General features: G+C 47.4%; 1 protein-coding gene across 1 annotated transcript in view; it reads right to left on the bottom strand.

Moving 5' to 3' along the window:
- Positions 1-1,459: 1,459 nt before the first annotated feature.
- Positions 1,460-14,212, bottom strand: part of CUNH1orf74 (chromosome unknown C1orf74 homolog) — a 127,009-nt gene continuing 114,256 nt past the window's right edge. Inside the window, exon 2 of the mRNA XM_041635306.1 lies at positions 1,460-1,620. The gene's annotated coding sequence lies outside the window, so the exon portion shown is untranslated. The remainder of the gene's footprint in view (positions 1,621-14,212) is intronic.

Genomic DNA, 14,212 nt, shown 5'->3' with positions numbered 1-14,212 from the left:
CTCTAATGGGAGCCAGCCCTTTGCTAGGTTTGGGGAAAGAAAGAAACGGGAGTAAAATCGGTGCCTTCTCTCAAAGCTGCTGTTCTCCTGCAGGTCTTCCAGCTGATTCTAATTGTCCTGTCATTTGCTCAGAAAACCGTTGCCCTATCAGCTGGTGTTGTTCAGTTGCCTGTGTGTATTTATGCAATGACAATAGTGTCACATCTGTCTTTTGTGTGGGCGGTGTCACCAATGAGGGACCACAGCTCCTCTAACTCCCACTGCCAACCAGCGTGGGAACCCAGAGGCCTGGCTCTCAGCTAAATAAAGTGTTGGTCATATAAATAAGCCCCAAACACCATATGTGACATATTTATACTACAGTGTTTACTGCTTCTCTGAAATTCTGAGCTTCCTGAATGACTTTTTATTTACAGAACCCAACATCCTCACATGTAGTAGAGCTCTTCACCCAATTCCAACTTCCAGGCCGTTCTGACCTGGTCACCTTGTGGAAGGTGTCCCATCTGCCAAAGCAGGTTGCTTACACATGGCAGAGGGCCCAATGCCCAAACATTATGGTGGTATCCTCCAGGCTGGAGGGAGAAGCCTATTCCACCATGGGGTGCACATGTATGCTTTCTGACATTATAGATTTTGTCTGTTCCTTCAATTAAGGATTTCCAGAAGAAACAGCTATATATCTTCCTGGGGTAACAAAAGAGAACACAGCTGAGAGTGTACCTCGATGGTAATGAAGGTCCTAGGTTCAAGCTGTGTACCAGGCTCTTTGTTATAAGCCCAGTGCCTCTTGTGGTCATTGCCACATTCCGTGAGGCTGGACCCTGCTGGAGGCACTGCCGTCCTCCTCCAGTTTGCCCAAAGTCGAGGAGCGAGACCATAACATGCTAAAGCAGTGAGTTACCCACAAGGTCGCAGCATCTTAACCTGACAAATGTTTATTTGCAGTTCACATAAAGGGACAGACAAGATGGTCCCTCCCACTAGCAGCAGGGACCCCTTGCCCCACGTGGTCACCTGGCGACTTTCACAGCCTTGTGGCTGCACCAACCATGACAGGTGGTGTCCTAATTTGGTTTCTATTGCTGCGGTAAACACCATGACCTGTTGGAGAAGGCAGCTTGTCTGTTCCTGGAGGCTCGGCCCCAAAATAAACACACAGAAACTATATTACTTAAAACACTGCTTGGCCTATTAGCTCTAACTTATCGGCTAGCTCTTACACTTTAACCCATTTCTGGCCATCTGTGTGATGCCACGTGGCTGTGGCTTACCGGCTAAAGTTCCATCTGGCTCCAGCAGGGATATATGGCTTCTCTCTGACTCTGCCTAAGTTCTGTCCTTGTAGGCCCAAAGTAGCTTCTTTATTAACCAATGGTATTCACAGCATACAGAGGGGAATCCCACATCAATGGCCAAAAGCAACTTGGGGAGGAAAGGACTTACTTCATCTTACACTTTCAGATCACAGTCTGTCTTTGGAGGGAAGTCAGGACAGGAGCTTAGGGGAGGAACCTGGAGGCAGGACCTGAAGCAGAGGCCTAGGGGATGAGTGCTGCCTCCTGGCTTGCTCTTCGTGGCTCCCTCAGCTGGCCTTCTCCTGCCCACGGATGGCACCACCTGAAAGAAATGTCACAAAGGCTAATTTGTGGATGGTAATATCTCAGAGAAACTGGGAAGAGAAATGGCTGTGGGGAGTGGGCTCAGTTTGTTGGACCTGTATCACATTTGCCCACCAGGAAACCCTGCAACATGGACAGTGAGACCCCAGTGAATTATAGTCAGGGAGAATCACCCATGAGCGCTCTCCAAAGGAAAACCCCGGTGGGGGGAGAATTTTCACGGTTCTGCTGCTCCTAGCGTGAGTGACACTCTAAATGTTCCATAGCCCAGAAAGCCCCTCAGTCTGAGAGAAGCTGGTGACTCCGTTACACATCAGAACTCTCTCCTCGGACAGCTGAAATTTCACCTCAGATGTTGGCTCAGCAATCTCTCCTTGAAGATAGGCACTGACCACAGGAGGACACTAAGCCTGCGTCCAAGAATAGCCTAGATGGAGACAGACCGTGGGAAGTCGGGGATGGTGACGAATGCCTGTAACTCCAACATTGAGAAGGCTGAGCGGGCAGGGGTGGGGGTTGCCGTGAGTTTGAGGCTAGTCTGGGCTACATGGTGATTTGGAGGCTAGTGGGTTACAGAGTAAGATCATGCCCAAAGAAGAAAGGATGGAAGGGAGGAGGAAGGAAGGAAGGAAGGAAGGAAGGAAGGAAGGAGAAAGAAGGGAAGGGAAGGGAAGGGAAGGGAAGGGAAGGGAAGGGAAGGGAAGGGAAAAGAAAAGAAATAGCCCATGGAATAAAATTCCCCCACAGGAAGGGGCTCAGGCTCCTGGACGAAGGGTGGCTTGCTGAGTGGAGCGGTTCCCTTGTGTTTAGCAGCAGAAGAGAGTGTGCTGGCCTGGCTTTGTCCTGGAGACCACCCCAGTGATGCAGCCAGCTACAGGAGGCTTTTCCCACTGGAGTTGCTGAACCAACGGTGTACTGACGGACACATTAACAACTCTGTCTGTTTCAAGTCAAATGCTAGCAAGGCAGGTTGCACCATCTTGAGCCTGCCCTGTTCCTAAAACACGTGAGCCCAGATGCACATGCAAGCACAGACCTTTGCCTCTTCCCCTTGTCATCGTGTTGGTTTTGGCTAGCACACCATTAGTGAGTTGGATTTGGTGTAGACTTTGTCCTGAATATACTCCATCATCTCCAGGTTCAAGTCCACAAAGGCCCCAGCCAGCCATACAGGGTCACCTGGGAGTCACCTTTCAGTGCCTATGCCATGCAGCTTCCTAACCCTGCCATCTGCAACCACATTTAGGCCAGATTCAGCCTTCACAGCCATCTCTATTTCCTGTGAGCCTGACAAAGTCCTAACCCAAGACTCAGCTCTGACTTCTGGATCTGTGGTGGCTTTTCTGATATTTTCTAACAGTTCTTCGCACCTCTGACAGCAGAGTTTCCTACACAGTTCAGTCAGAAGCCAGTTCTGCTCTGTTTGTGAGTTTTTTTGTAAACATCTCAAATTCATATACTTACCATTGTTCAGCCTTTAATTTTTGTAAGTCGGCCTCAAGACTGATAGGTACACCTCTCAAGATCAATGTGTCCCCAAGTAGCCAGCTTTAATGTTTCAACTAGCAGGTGTTCAGACAAACAAAATTACTACAGATTCTTAAGAACAAAAATAATAAAATGCTACTTAAAGGGAATATAAAGCACAAATTTACACACCCACCATGTCCCAATCAAAATTCCTGATTGCTCTTTGAGCTGATGAGGGAGGGGGACTTGATCGGGGGAGGGGGAGGGAAATGGGAGGCGGTGGCAGGGAGGAGGCAGAAATCTTTAATAAATAAATAAATTTTAAAAAAAAAGATTTTAAAAAATGCCGGGCGGTGGTGGCACACGCCTTTAATGCCAGCACTCTGGAGGCAGAGACAGGCGGATCTCTGTGAGTTCGAGGCCAGCCTGGTCTACAAGAGCTAGTTCCAGGACAGGAACCAAAAAAAAAAAAAGCTACGGAGAAACCCTGTCTCGAAAAATCCAAAAGAAAAAAAAAAGATTTAAAAAAATTATTTATTATGTATACAGTGTTCTGTCTGCATGTATGCGTAATGTATGCGTACTTTCCAGAGGAGGGCACCAGATCTCATTTTAGATGGTTGTGAGTCACCATGTAGTTGCTGGGAATTGAACTCGGGACCTCTGGAAGACCAGCTAGCAGTCAATGTCACCTTTGCCTGTTCCTGTTAAAAAAGAAACCATTTCCCTCCGTAAGACTCAGGGATCTTTATGGAAGAACGGACAGAAAGAGGGTAGGTGTCAAAGAAATAGGGAGTTTGGTGCAAGATTATGTCTCCTATACGTGTCAGATGCTACACCCTGAAGTCTCACCAACAGGACTGCCTAACTATGACCTGAATGAGGATGACACTCATACGCATGCAAATGTGGACACAGAAAACTCTTGGGGCCCCAACCCTAGAGAAAGATTAAGGCGCCAGCCGGGCGGTGGTGGCGCATGCCTTTAATCCCAGCACTCGGGAGGCAGAGGCAGGCGGATCTCTGTGAGTTCGAGACCAGCCTGGTCTACAAGAGCTAGTTCCAGGACAGGCTCCAAAACCACAGAGAAACCCTGTCTCGAAAAACCAAAAAAAAAAAGATTAAGGCAACCAAGGAATGCTCAGAGCAGGAGAAATGGGCTTCTCCAGGGAAGAAAACACCAATTGGTTATACAGTTCCAAGTGATCAGCCCTGAAAATATGCATACTAGTATGTGAACTTAGCAGATTGTGTTTATGTATTTAGTAACATATGTATATGTGTGTTACTAAATACATAAACATAACAATTAAAGAAAAAGGTTATGAATTTTAAGGGAGTTGGGGTGAGATACATGGGATGGTTTGGAGAAAGGAAAGGGGAGGTTAAATGGTGTGATTATACTAGAACCTCAATTTTTTTTCTATTATTTTGTAAATGAATTGGAATCTGAGAAAGTTCTGGCTGGGCTGATCCTTTGCCGGTGGAGTTCCAGGTGTTGCGACCTTGAGTCAAATGTCAGCTTCATAGTCTAGCAGACATCACTAGGGCACAAGAGAGGAATATCAGAACTTGGAGTGGTGCTGCTGGAACATGAAAAACTGAAATATTTCTGGGGCCAGGGTGGGGTTCTAGGGTTGAATCGCTGGAGACCAGCATTGGGGACCCTGGCAGTGAGGAAAGATGTGGACCTGCAGGGTGAGGGGGCACAGGTGGACCTGCAGGGTGAGGGGCACAGGTGGACCTTCAGGGTGAGGGGCACAGGTGGACCTTCAGGGTGAGGGGCACAGGTGGACCTGCAGGGTGAGGGGGCACAGGTGGACCTGCAGGGTGAGGGGGCACAGGTGGACCTGCAGGGTGAGGGGGCACAGGTGGACCTGCAGGGTGAGGGGGCACAGGTGGATTTGCAGGGTGAGGGGGCACAGGTGAACCTGCAGGGTGAGGGAGCACAGGTGGACCTGCAGGGTGAGGGGGCACAGGTGGATTTGCAGGGTGAGGGGCACAGGTGGATTTGCAGGGTGAGGGGCACAGGTGGACCTGCAGGGTAAGGGGGCACAGGTGGACCTGCAGCATGAGGGGGAACAAGTGGACCTGCAGGGTGAGGGGGCACAGGTGGACCTGCAGGGTGAGGGGGCACAGGTCTGAAGGGAAGAGGGCACAGGTAGACCTGTAGATGAGGAGGGTACAATGGACCAATGGACATAGGTGCTCAGGAGGCACGCACTTATATTAATGATTAGGGGATTCTATGTCTGCCCCTCAAAGAATCAGGAACCATGGTAAGCAGGTTTGTCAGCTGCTGCCCATCTCTAGGGTGCCAACTGTAATATGTACTCCAGAAGCACGAGGCCCTCTCTGTCCCTGGCCAGTGAGTGCCAAGCCAAGTCCAATACCCAAGAAAATGGGGTCCGGGATGTTTTACTGAAGCCCATTGTGCTGGGCATAGCACCCCAGAGATGAACGGGTGTCTTAAGAGAATGCCTCTGTCCTCCACAGCCCCTCTGCATGTCCAGTCCACTGTGTTTCAAGGCTCTCTGCGTGGGTCTTTGGCAGGGTGCTAGCCTAATGACATTCTAGGTGCCGGGAGTGACATCCTCCCAGTTCGTCCAAGCACACACAGCTGCTCTACTCAATGAGTCCGCGATCTCCAAGACCTGAACTGCCTGTCAGCAGACCCTTCTGACTTTTAACCCAGAAACATGAAAACATCCAGAACCGTTCACTCAGTCAGCACCCACTCAGTGCCAGGCACCCAGAGACATGGTAGTAAGCCAGCCAGGCACAGTCACTGTTCAGAGAAAGACTGCTACGCCACAGGACACAGGCATTGCACATGTCGTTACCCAAGAGTTTAATTTTGTAACTGAGGTGACTAATTTCCTCCACTGTCCAAGAGCCTGTCTTCTACTGTCCCAGAAACAGTGACCCTGAGAATCCCAAAGCTAGATGCTCACACACACGCTAGATGCTCACACAGAAGCTAGATGCTCATACACAAAGCTAGATGCTCACATGCAAAGCTAGATGCTCACACACGAGCTAGGTGCTCACACACAAGCTAGATGCTCACACACGAGCTAGATGCTCACACACGAGCTAGATGCTCACACACGAGCTAAATGATCACACACAAAGCTGGATGCTCACACACAAAGCTAGATGCTCACACAAAAAGCTAGATGCTCACACGCAAAGCTAGATGCTCACACACAAAACTAGATGCTCGTTCACACACAAGCTCGTCCTAGTTGTCCCTGAAGCCCTGCTAATTTTCCTACAACCTTTTCTCCACACTGACCACAGTCTCTTCAGCCCCCAAGCAAAGCAGGAGCCAGAGTCCTTCCTCCATTCCCCAGAGACAAGTATATGTGTGTGTGGGGGGGGGGTGACTACCTGAAAGTAAGCATTAGCTTCTGTGACCCTCCAGAACCCATGCAAAATTAACAGCTGGGGACCTCCTTCCTCCTTCCCAGCTCAAGGGGATAGCCTCTTGCAGAATAATCTCCAGTAGTTACTTTTCTTGTCACCATTGACAAAAATTCCCTGACAAAACCAATTTCTAGAAGGGAAGATTTGGCTCACAGCTCACAGGATGGAGTCAATGAGGGCACAGATGTGTCTGGGAAGATTGGGAAAGGAGAGAAGAATGCTGGTGCTTAGCGCACTTCCTCTTTTTTAGTCAGGAGCACCCAGAGTGCTCCCCCTAAGTCTAGTCAAGGTGACAGTGAAGGACAGCCATATGATCCAAACTGGCCAATCTGCCTAGAGATAAACCTCCTGTCTGCTACGGTTTCGCAAGAACTTGCATTCATTACTTGATCTTCTAGTCAATACTTCTTGAATCCTTACATTGACCCAGGCTTTACCTAGATGGAAAGAACCTGGCATCCAACAAAAATAAATGAGGACCCTCCCCCGCCAAGAATACAAATAATGGACAGTAAACTGTAAACCAAAGCTACCCTTAACAGGTTTCAATACTATAAACAGAAGTGGTGTCAAAAGACAGCCAGGGCTCTCAGGAGAGAGAGAGTGCCACCTCAGGAAGGAAGAGAATGAGAGGGGACAAACTTGGGGTTGGAGTCTCTGGACCAGCTAAATATGTATTTTAGTTAGGTACAAAAAAAGGGGAGAGGAAGGGGGAGAGAGAGAGACCAGCATCCCATTTGAATCTTTTCATTATTTTAAAAACAGATAATAATAAGTTGTAATAAGTTGATATCTTTTTTTAAAAAAACAGAATGCTGGAGGGCCCTCCTTATACACATTTTTAAATTACACACATGCACACAATTTCTTGTGTGCATGGATTTTTTTTTGCTTGCATATGTGTCCTATGCATGACTTGTGTCTCCAGTGCCTGAAGAGGCCAGAAGAGGGCACTGGATCCCTGGAACTGAAGTTCTGGGAGGTTGTAAGCCTCCATGGCAGTACTGGGAATGGAACTCAGGTCCCTGAAAGGGCGTCTTAACCTCTGAACTATCTCTCTGACCCAAGTTTACTCTTGTTTTCTATCTTTGCTTACCTGGGAAGGAAGGACTCTTAATCCCTTTAGGGGTTAGGAGGTCCAAATTAATACTCACGGATCAGACAACACCAGAAGGAGTTGTTCCAGGCAGGAAAAGGACCAGCCCAAAAGTCCTGTAGCAGGAAGGAGCTTGGGTTCTTCTGGGGTAGGAAGAGGGACAGGAACAGAGCAAGCAAAGGTTGGAGAGGCAGTCAGGGCAGGTCACACGGACATCGAGGAATGGTTCTTGAGTGGGCAGGAGGCATCCTGGGGACGTTTTCAGATTTTTTGATGCTTCCACCTTACACCACAAGGCATGACTTGTCTGGTACGGTATGGACGAGCTGATATTTTTAAAAGGTTCTTGGGGGATTTTAGTAGCACTCAGGTTAAAGGGCCACTGACAGGGTTCCTCATGAACTGCCAAAAACACAAGGCACAGAATCATGAAGAGTATGGAGCTGGGATCAGTTGGTCTAAAGTCCACTTCAGTGGCTTATTAGCTCTGTAGTCCAGACTCCTTGATTAAGCCTTTTGCTTCTTGGTTTTCCCATCTCACAGAGATTTTTGTGAGGATGAATGCCTTTGTGTTAATATATACCCAGATCTCAGTAAGCATGTATTGGGGATCAATGGCCTCTAGCTCTGACCACCTGTGTGGCCGTGGAGGCTGACTGACCTAGACTGCAAGCAGAGGACGGGGAGCAAGGGTATAGAGCCAAAGTCCTCTGAAGTAAGTTTGACAGGACCTGCTGGAGGCAATGCGAGGAAGGAGGGACTAAGGGATGATTCCCGTGTCTGGCTTCCAGAAGTTGAGTGTAAAATCAGATTGTCTCCCAGCACGAGCATGAGTAGAACACATTCCAAAGGGGAAAAAATCAGAAATTACAGTGTGAGCCACAGACTCACCAAAACCCTAACATCAGGCTTGAGAACTCGCTAAGCTGTTGGTCAGGGGCGTTTAAAAGGCTCCCAAACTAATATGGGCTACTGTCATCACTCTTGGCTGCCTCCCAGAGGTCAAAGGTAAGTCCTTATTGCTGAAGGCACCATGCCCTTCGGTGACAGGACTTGGAAAAATCAAACAGAACCTGAGGCTACGGTCTCCTCCCTGAGGATGAGCTTTCATAGTATCAGAAGACGCTGTGCCAAGGGAGGAGAACAATCAACAATTCTACCCAGCTCTGATGCCTCTGAACCACAACAATGACCAGTAATGTAAGACCTAAGGGCACTACAAGCACACATCTTGACAGTAACCAACAACTGTCCGATTGGACTTAAAGTCCACTAACAGTAGGAAAACCACGCCCGGTACTGGAAACCTAGCTAATGACACACTCTTAGTGGGGTCACGGATCTTAGCGAACCCACTACGGCCACTTTCCTAAGCCAGTATAGTTCCTAACTGCAGTCTAAATAACTCATCCTTACGCTCACCGGTAAGTAGAGCTCTCGCCCTTCATCAGAGAAGCTTCTTCTTGACAGCAGAGGCCATGACAGAGCACCCCAGCTGGTCAGAATGTGGAGAACAGTGGGGTTCCATGTCCCACCTGATACATCGACAACACAATTCCCATACCTAAGGCAGGGCGGGGAGTGGGAAGAGCGTAAGAACCAAAAGACCAAGAAGTCGGCTAGGAGATTGTGTCTTCTAGATAGGGCAGGGAAGCTCCACTCATGAAATCTCAACAATGTGGCTGTCTGAGACCTAGACAGTGAAAACCCCCACTGAAGCACCAGTGTGGATGAGGGAACAGCTACAGGCAATATCGGCTGTAAAGAGAGGGAGAAGTAAATCTTCCCCAGGGATAACTGTGCTAGATAATTGATTATCTACTGCCAAGTGGTCAACCACAAAAACATATACCCACAAGTAACCCTAAGCCAACCCAGCATGTTCTATTAACATATTTGTTCATTTATCTATGTAGCAACAATAATTAAAGAGAAAGTAGCCATGAATTTGAGGAGCAAGGAAGTCGTGGAAGGGGCTAGGAGAAGGAGGGGTGCGGTTAAATGATGCCATTTTATTCTAATTAAAAATAAAATAATAAAAAATAAGATAAATTATGAAAAAAGAATCCCATCTGGTGTGTATTCAGCTAAAGACACTTGGATTGCTTTCCTCTCTGCTGTTATTAGGAAAATACCGCACAGAAACAACTTGAGCAGGTCTGGCTGGCTTAGAATTGAAAACCTGCTGTCCATCCTGGTGAGGAAGGTGTGGCAGCAGGCGCATGAGGCAGCTAGCCGCACAGCCTCCGCTGTCAGGAAATAGATAGCAGACAAGCAGGTGCAGACTATAAAACCTTCACCCTCGGATGTCCTCCTCCTCCATCTGAGGGTGTGATGAACCACATGAGCCTGCATGGGACATTTCACGTGCAGACCACAACAATGCCTGTTAGAAAGCCAAAACACAACAGGTACCTGTTAGCTTATAGAACAGTGTTTGCCCATCCAGCAGTTACTACACGTGTATTTGGGGTTACCTAATATAAACCAGAATAAGTAAAACTAATTAATTTGGCCACATTCCGAGTGTTTGATAGCCACAGGTAGCTAGTGGTAACCTTATTGGACATCACAGAAGTGGAGCAGTTGTGGCTGAAGACACTTCTATATCAAACACTGAGCGAGGAATAAGAAGTAGCCTAGCATTGGTTCACAGTTCTGGGACGACGCTAAAATCACCCAGATATTCAGTCAGTTCCTCTGGGGAAAGCTGGGATGATGACTGCTTATGAAGGAAGACAGGGCTGAAAACCACTACCCTAGGGCAAGAATATAGAAGGAAGGGGGATAAAATGGGACAACCCTGGCTTTTTCCAATGCGAAGGGCAGGGCCTTCCAGCATTGGCCACATGCTAAAACCACCAGCCAAGGTTTAAAAGCTGCTGATGTCAGAGATTCTCTTCCCAGAGAGGTTTCTGATTTAAGGGTCAGGGTCCAGCTTCAGGGGTTTTAGAAACTCCTCAGAAACGATAAAGTGAGAGGAGGGGTCTAAAGGGAAGGTAGGAGGAAAAGACAGACACGTTCTGCAGAGAAGAGCTCGCACAGCTCCTGCAGAGGCCCTGAGCTCAGCCCCCCCACCCCCCCGCACCTATGCTGGGCAGAGGCAGTTCACAACCACTTGTAACTCTAGCTCAAGGGATCCACACCTTCTTCTGGTCCCTTCAGGCATCTCGCTCACGTGCACATACCCAAACATGGACACATGCACAGAATTTAGAATTTTAAAAATAGCTTTTACAAAGCACCCCAGTGATCCTAATATACTTACGAGGTTGATAGCCAATAATTGACAGGGGAAAAATAAGGGGTTTGGATTTTGAGAGGTGTATATGTTTATTCCTTGTTTTTCAGTGCTAGAGATCAAGTTCAGAGCTTCATTTGTGATAAGCACACAAGCACATGCCCTCGGCTATGTCCCAGCCGCACAGATGATTTTATTAGAGTGTCTATGTGCTGATGCAAAGACATAATATTCTAATAGGGAGAAAATAACAAGTGTGTAGCCATAGGAGAGGTGATGTAAAAGCCATTTTGATTTTTAGTCTGGTTTATTGGTACTCAGTGTGAGAGTCTCATCTTCCAACTTTTAGCCCATGTAGGAAGTGTAGACAGAAGTTTCTGTCCCACCCTGTCCCTCAGCCATTAAATTACAAAGAAATACACAGAGGCTTATATTAATGATAAACTTTGACTTATTAGCTCAGGCTTATTACTAACTAGCTCTTACAACTAAAATTAATCCATAATTCTTGTCTATGTTTAGCCACGTGGATTGGTACCTTTTCTCAGTGAGGCATTCTCATCTTATTTCCTTTGCATCTGACTGGTGACTGTATCTCTGCCTTTCTTCTTCCCAGAATTCTCCTAGTCTGGTTGCCCCATCTGTACTTCCTGCCTGGCTACTGGCCCAATCAGTGTTTTATTAAACCAATACAAATGACAAATCTTTGCAGTGTACAAGAGTTTTGTCCCACAGCAAGGAAGGGCTTCCTTGTTGATATAGAACCATCTCTCTTCTTTTATTGGACATTATCATCTTGAGTGCGATGTTTGAAATTATTGCTCTGTGTTGGAGTGTTGAGAGTTAGGCTGTGGTAAGCTGATGGTACAAACACAGGGAAGGGCCTAAAGTCTTGAGATGGTCACACTATTAAAATAGCCAATCCTAGAATCCATAGTTAATATATTTTTCTTACTGTTTAATCCAATTTAATTGGGTTTCCTAACTTTGGCCCAAAACATCCTAACTCATTCATGGACTCCAAAACCTCAAGAAAATGGACAAAGAAAATGGAGAAAGAGGACTGAGTTATATGGTGTAGAGACTTCCTCCATGTCAGCAAGAGAGAAGGGGATCCTAGTGCAACTGATTTCAGGGCGAGGAGATGAAGCAGATCCTGTCAGATTCTTAGAATTCATCACATAATAAGAAAGAAAAGGATGTAGTCATTTGGGGAAGAAGGAAGAAAAGTGTGGGCAGTGTTTTTAGAGAAAAGTCAAAGTGACTGGCTTTGGGACATAATAAGTTATGACTAAATGCCTGGTTAGCATGTAGTTTTTCTGGATTCTAGAATACACATATAACCCCAGCATTTGGGAGGTGAAAGCCAGGGAATCACGAGTTTGTAGTCATCCTCAGCTGTGTAGAGAGTTCAAAACCAGTCTGAGCTACAGGAGACACTGCCTTAAAAAGAAAAAAGAAAGAAAGAAAAAGAAGATTTTGTGGACTTAAGTCTAACAATAGGCAACCTGCTTGGGGGATGGATGTGAACCAATCAAGTTCACATTGAATTGCAGCTATGTCTACATCCCCAAAGTGGAGCTTCAGGAAGTACATGCAAGAGAATGCGTGTCAGGGACAAGGAAGTACTTGACCAGTCTGAGCCAGGCTCTCTCCATCTGATCATTTTCCTGGTCAGTGACCAGTGTGAGCCAGGCTCTCGCCATCCGATCATTTTCCTGGTCAGTGACAAGTGTGAGCCAGGCTCTTGCCATCCGATCATTTTCCTGGTCAGTCTCCATCAGGCTTGGAATTGATCATTCCTCCATCTTTTTGCCTGGATTCTGTTCTGTTGTCACACAGCAAATGGCCACAGACCCAGCAGTTTCAAACTCTGATGTGTTTAAGGCTCTCCATCCTGTGGGACCGAAGTCTGGCCACAGCAGCTCAGGTCTCACAGAGATGACACCAGGGGCTGTGCTGAGTCTCCTCTGGAATGGACTCTGCTGTGCTCATGTGGCTACAGACAGACAACGGGTTACTTACCAGCTGCTAGCTGGGTCCATACTGCCCCTCCATCTCCAGAGCTAGAAGTGAGATGCCGTGTCACTTGGAATCCTCTTGGCCTTTGGTTCTCTTCCTCAGGAAGACCGGGTCCCACCGAGGGACACACCTGATGAATCTAGTCCATCTGGGTGACTTCCTTTTCCTGAAACCAGTTGTCCCATGTAACAATCTGATTTTGAGAGACATTTCACTAGTTACAAGCACTTAATGCTCTTGCAGAGAACCCAGGTTTGGTTCCCAGCACCCACTTGGTACTTCACAACCATCTGAGACTCTGGTTCCGGGGGTAGGGGTTGAAACCTTCTACTGGCCTCTGTGGGCATGTATGCACATGGTACATAGGCGCAAAAGCAGATAAAATAACCATACACACAAAATAAACATAATCAATCATCAAGAGAGGCTCCCGGCCGAGCCCTGAGAGATTCCGACGGTGATACAGTGGATGGAAAGGAAACTTGAGCTGCAAGCTTGGAGAAAAGCAGGAGAACATGTAGCACAGAAGCCAAGGAAATGGTGTTCCTGGGCTAAGAGTACCTCACGTTTCCTGTGTGTGATACATGACCCACATAAGTAACTCTGCATGACCTGTTCTTTATCTGGTACTGCCCACGATTTCTGTCTCAGTTCCTGGAATTTCCAAAGCCCTTTCTCTATGCCGTAGCTACTCTTGCCTAACTGCTCTTGACTGATCATTGACTACACCAGACTTTCCCACCCTTCCCCCTTTCATGTGTAGTCCTTTCAAGGTGTCCCCCAGCCTCAAATTCTGCCCCCTCCCTCCAGCATCACCGGATGAGTGCCTGCCCAGCCTTTGACAACCTAAGCTGCTCAGAGATCGCGCATCCTATGCCTTCTTTGATTACTGAAGGGATCTATTCTCCACTTGTTTGTCTCCCTGACACGCACTGCTGCATCGTGCTGTCCAGTGCATCGCAGGACTTGGGCGCACGTCCTTGTCCTCTGCTGGACTGTGAACTTCTGGAGAGCGAGAGCAGTCTGTCTCTTGTTTCCTGTAACTACGCATAAGGCAGTGTGATATATGAATGGCTTCAGCAAATGTCTCTGGAAGCTACCTAAGTGTCACCCAAGAAGTGAACTTGTGCTGGGCTTGGATATGGGGCTGTGAGACCTGCAAACCTGCCTCAGGAGACAAGACGGCTAGATAGCAATAGTGCACAGATTGCTCCTTATTAAGAGCAAGCCCTCCAGCTCTTTTGACCCTCACCACACTCCACTTAATAGGCATTATCTTCACTCTCACTTTGTAGACAAGAAAACAGAAGTCAGTGGAGCCCAGTCACTTGT

Source organism: Microtus oregoni, unplaced genomic scaffold (genome assembly GCF_018167655.1).
Source record: "Microtus oregoni isolate MIOR12 unplaced genomic scaffold, Mior012 000047F_ref0000412, whole genome shotgun sequence".
NCBI classification, from domain to species: Eukaryota; Metazoa; Chordata; class Mammalia; order Rodentia; family Cricetidae; genus Microtus; species Microtus oregoni.
Note: the sequence above shows the minus strand (reverse complement) of the source record. Positions and strands in the feature narration are given on the sequence as shown.